Source organism: Littorina saxatilis, linkage group LG11 (genome assembly GCF_037325665.1).
Source record: "Littorina saxatilis isolate snail1 linkage group LG11, US_GU_Lsax_2.0, whole genome shotgun sequence".
Lineage (NCBI taxonomy): Eukaryota > Metazoa > Mollusca > Gastropoda > Littorinimorpha > Littorinidae > Littorina > Littorina saxatilis.
The window spans coordinates 22,246,518-22,251,517 of record NC_090255.1 but is presented as its reverse complement, the minus strand read 5'-3'; the positions used below and the strand labels follow the sequence as shown (position 1 = coordinate 22,251,517).

General features: G+C 42.7%; 1 protein-coding gene across 2 annotated transcripts in view; it reads left to right on the top strand.

The window, feature by feature from the left end:
• The window catches only part of LOC138980018 (cytochrome P450 2F5-like), a 426,282-nt gene that overhangs the window by 262,676 nt on the left and 158,606 nt on the right, over positions 1 to 5,000 (top strand). The gene's annotated exons all lie outside the window — the stretch shown is intronic.

The following is a 5,000-nucleotide window of genomic DNA, read 5'->3' as shown; positions in this document are numbered from 1 at the left end:
ATATCCGGCTTTTCGTGAAAGTTGAGGCGGCACTGTCACGCCCTCATTTTTCAATCAAATTGGTTGAAATTTTGGTCAAGTAATCTTCGACGAAGCCCGGGGTTCGGTATTGCATTTCAGCTTGGTGGCTTAAGCATTAATTAATGACTTTGGTCATTAAAAATCTGAAAATTGTAAAAAAAAAAAAAAAATTTATAAAACGATCCAAATTTACGTTTATCTTATTCTCCATCATTTGCTGATTCCAAAAACATATAAGTAGAGGTTACATGGCGAGTCTCAGTGATTATTAAAAATAAATATAAATATGTTATATTCGGATTAAACACAAGCTCTGAAAATTAAATATATAAAAATTATTATCAAAATTAAATTGTCCAAATCAATTTAAAAACACTTTCATCTTATTCCTTGTCGGTTCCTGATTCCAAAAACATATAGATATGATATGTTTGGATTAAAAACACGCTCAGAAACTTAAAACAAAGAGAGGTACAGAAAAGCGTGCTATCCTTCTTAGCGCAACTACTACCCCGCTCTTCTTGTCAATGTCACTGCCTTTGCCATGAGCGGTGGACTGACGATGCTACGAGTATACGGTCTTGCTGAACAATGGCAGCTACTTGACTAAATATTGTATTTTCGCCTTACGCGACTTGTTTCTTTTTTTGTGGTCATAAACAAAACAAACCTGATTAACTGCGTGTCATATAAAACTGTCGAGCACACTTATTCTTGAATGTTATGGAAATTAAAAGAAGTTGTTCCTCTGCAAGTGTGTGAATGTAGGCTTTATAGTAGCCTATATGTGTTACAGCGATGTTAAATATGCAGTTTCCATCTTGTTGAGCCCGACGCCTATGCCTGGCAAGACCAGAGCGATGCTTATACCGTTTCATGCACGCATTGCATAAATAAGCGTAGCCAGTAGAGTGGGTGATTTGGTGGTCACGAAGATACTTTCTTCTCATGAACGACTTTTGACAGGTTTGGCACTAAAACCCCGGCTTTTCACCCAGACATACATGCTTGTCCAGACTGCGTTTGTGTGCGTACGATTTTTTGCAAACACCACACTGGAAAGGTTTGGTGCCTGCATGCTTGTTCATATGAGACTGGTAATCTACCTGTCGACTAAACCTCTTGTCACAAACTATGCATACAAAACGAGATTCGTTGCATTGTTTCTCACGTTTGTGATTGTCCAATGTTCGCATGTGTTTGTATGCTGATCCGCATTCGTCACACAAATGGAGGAGACCAACCTTCTTCGGTGTAGAAGTCTGTAAAGGGACTGTCTCACCTATAGTCACCTCACTACTGATGTCTAGGTAGCTGTCGATTACTTCCGGGTTCCCCAGACACCTCCCCGGCAGATAGCGCGTGGTCGCTGGTCTCCATCTGTCAAATAAAAACGCTTCAAACGGGTCAGTTTTGCTGTGCATGATGTGCTTTTTCAGCGCGCATGTGCGGGGGGGCGTAGTAGGCACTCCGGCAAAAATGCGGGGGACCTTATCTGGTGTCTGCGGGGGACCTTACCCACTGAGAATCGAGTACCACAAAATAACGCTAGATTAGAGCAGCTTATCCACGATGCTGGTGCCCAAAAACGCGCATACAAGGCTGCAAGGTATCGAAGATTAAACTGTGAGTATTAAAATAGTGCTTTAAATGGCAGTTCTAGGTTAATTTGTACGAAATTGAGACCTCTCTGTATAATTTTCACGGACTTCGGCAGAAAATCGAACGCCACTGTTCACGAGTACACAACAAGACATAAGTTACATATTATACATATAGCCTAGGCAATTCTGCTTTAGAATATCTATACTTGATAATGTGATTTGCCACAACGTACCTTCACAGGGCAATTCCTTTGCGAGATAACAATTTTGCTTCCGCGTGCGGGGGAACGAATGGGGTGTTGTTCCTGCGGTGGAAAAAACTAGGCGTGCCACCGTCTACGGCGTGTATGTACTATAGGCTCCAACTTCGACAGCGTGCTCTCTGCTGTCGTATGAGCGTTAATTGTCACGTTTTGTTGAGCGATCGAGTCGCAGGAGTTTTCGATCACAGGCACCCGCAGCATAAAGCCGTTTATTTTATGTGTTAAATTAAAACTCTTTATTCAGTTGTATGAAATTCAGAAGTGTCGCCAACTGAATAAAGTCTAAATATGGCAATAGAGACAAGTCAGACAGCAAAAATACATTGATATTTGACCAGTTATTCAGGTTTATCTTATTAAGCAAACGTTTTGAATAATGAATGCATTTATCTCATCCATGTTCGAAACGACCATGTGCAGTACTGTTTACATTTTCTTGTTCTGGTAGTATTCTATTTTCTACCACGTGGAAGCCATTGTGTGCGTGCCAGTGTGTGTGCGAGTGCGTGTGCGAGCGCGTGTGAGTACTGTTGTTAGTTTAGCATTGTGTTTTTTGTTCCTTTTATTGTTATATGATTGTCTACCATAATTCACCATTATTATTTTGACATTATTTCAAACTTGTTATATTAAAATCGTCCGCCAAATTTCATTTGCTTTTAAGAGTACGCTCATAAGCCTAGCTTGTTGTGCTCCATGTTCCTTATTTCATGTATGCGGCAATATTCCAATGAAATTTACTGAATAAACTTGTTTAAACCAACTGAATCAAGTGAAAAGTTCAATGTGTGATACGTTCTTGATTATAAAAGAAAACTCTCTGCTATAAAGTTATTAATTTTGCGGTATTTTGAGTCAGTTGTTATCTGCTTGCGCACGCGTGTGCGTGTGTGTGTGTGTGTGTGTGTGTGTGTGTGTGTGTGCGTGCGTGTGTGTGTGTCTGTGTGTCTGTGTGTGTGTGTGTGTGTGTGTGTGTGTGTGTGTGTGTGTGTGTGTGTGTCTGTGTCTGTGTCTGTGTGTCTGTGTGTAAGAAAGCGATACCAGCTGATCCCTTTACTATACTAATGACAATGCACATGGTCGTTCACTCATGCATGTCGATCATAAGACGTCTAGGCCAAAATACAGCGGATAGCTGTGCCTTAAATGTCGCTTTTTGTACACGCCTGGTATTAATTTTCCCACTGCCAAGGTCACGTCACGTTTGCGCTTTCGTTTTAATGTGCTTACCTATGTTAACCAGGGTAATATAGTGCAAGGCACGATCACACTTGTTTTCATGTGCCTACTAGTTGTGTATTGGTATGGTGTTATATTTACGGTCATATTTCATTTTCGACTTCGTTGTAATGTGCTTACCTGTGTTGACCAGGGTAATATAGTGCAAGGCACGGTCACATTTGTTTTCATGTGCCTACTAGCAGCAGGGCCGGACTACCGGGGGGGTTATGGGGGTTGCGCCCCCCCCCACCCCCCCGAGCCTAAACATGTACCTCACTTATTTAAAACATTTTTTATTATTGTTTATGTTATGCCGTTTCATGCAAGGAGCGATATTTTCCTATCTCAGAATATGACCCACCCATCAGCTTCAGGGGGCTTAGCCCCCTGACCCCCACAAGGGGCTCTGCCCCTTGACCCCGCCAGGGGGAACATCCCCCTGGACCACCACTGGCAACCCCCCCCTCCTCCTCTTAGCCTAGTCCGGCCCTGAGCAGTGTTTTCTTGGATAATAGACACGTATAATAGACACGGTCATATTACTTTCTCGACTTCGCTTTAATATTAACCAGGCTTATAATTATAGTACAAGGTACGGTAACATTTCGTTTTCATTTCAATTTGCCTTCCTGTGTTAAGCAGGGTATGGGGCAGGTGCAAGAATGGTTTCAAGATTTTATCAGTCATGATTTTTCCATGAAATGTCTCTTTTTTATGCAGCTCACGGGACTTTATGACATCGTATCCTTATCTTGACCTGAGTTTCTCCTCGTTGAGATAATAAAGTGTTCTATGTCTATGTCTGTGTCTAATATCAACTTATCAAAAACCTTCGAAACTAGTTTTAGAAGCGCATCAGGACAAAGATTCTTTGAGCTGACTTTGAGATATTTCTTTCTTGTTATCTTTCTTTCCTGTTTTAGTTTACTTCATCTTTCTTTCTTTCTTCCTTTCTTTAATTTTTTTAATATTTCATACTGTTCTTTCTTATCTGATGTATGTTACTTTGGTGCCGCGCAGCAGGTGACAATGAAACAAGAACCCTTAACTTTTATTTTTGTCCTGCACCCGGGCCATCCACTTTCAGTGTACCTGCCCTTACCCGCCCTGATATGGCCCTTCGTGGTCGGCTGGGCGTTAAACAAACAAACTGAAACAAACAAACAAACCTGCCCTTACCCTCCCTACCCTCTCCCCCCCCCCCCCCCTCCTCCCTTCGGCCTCACTCGTACTATCCTCCAAGCCTTCCACACACCCTCACGCCACCACGTTTTTCACCTTAGACCAAGGCACGTCTCATTACACGCACATAGTTCAATATGTGTAAACCTAAGCCTTATATAATCACTGCTATAATAACTTACACACATGTACACACACCGCCCGATCGTCTGATGACACAGTATGTCGGAAACACGCGACAGGGAAAGGGGCACAACTCTTGCCGCACCGTTGCCATTGCTGTTGCTACAACAAATACTGGGGGTGGTACCACGCGACCTTTAGTTACAGGCGCATGGAATTGGAACGGGCGATCGAAGATACAAAATAGGCTAATGAATGAATGCCTTGCATCACGGCTGTCTGGCACGGGGCGGAGGAGTATTATATATGTGGACTTATGTCAAAGTTGACCGCATTTGTATACAATTAAACTGATAATGGTCTGGGTGGCCAAGTGGTAAACGCACTTGCCTCGTAAGCGAGAGGTTGCGAGTTCGACCCTGGGTCAGGGCGTTAGCAATTTTCTCCCCCCTTTCCTAACCTAGGTGGTGGGTTCAAGTGCTAGTCTTTCGGATGAGACGAAAAACCGAGGTCCCTTCGTGTACACTACATTGGGGGTGTGCACGTTAAAGATCCCACGATTGACAAAAGGGTCTTTTCTGGCAAA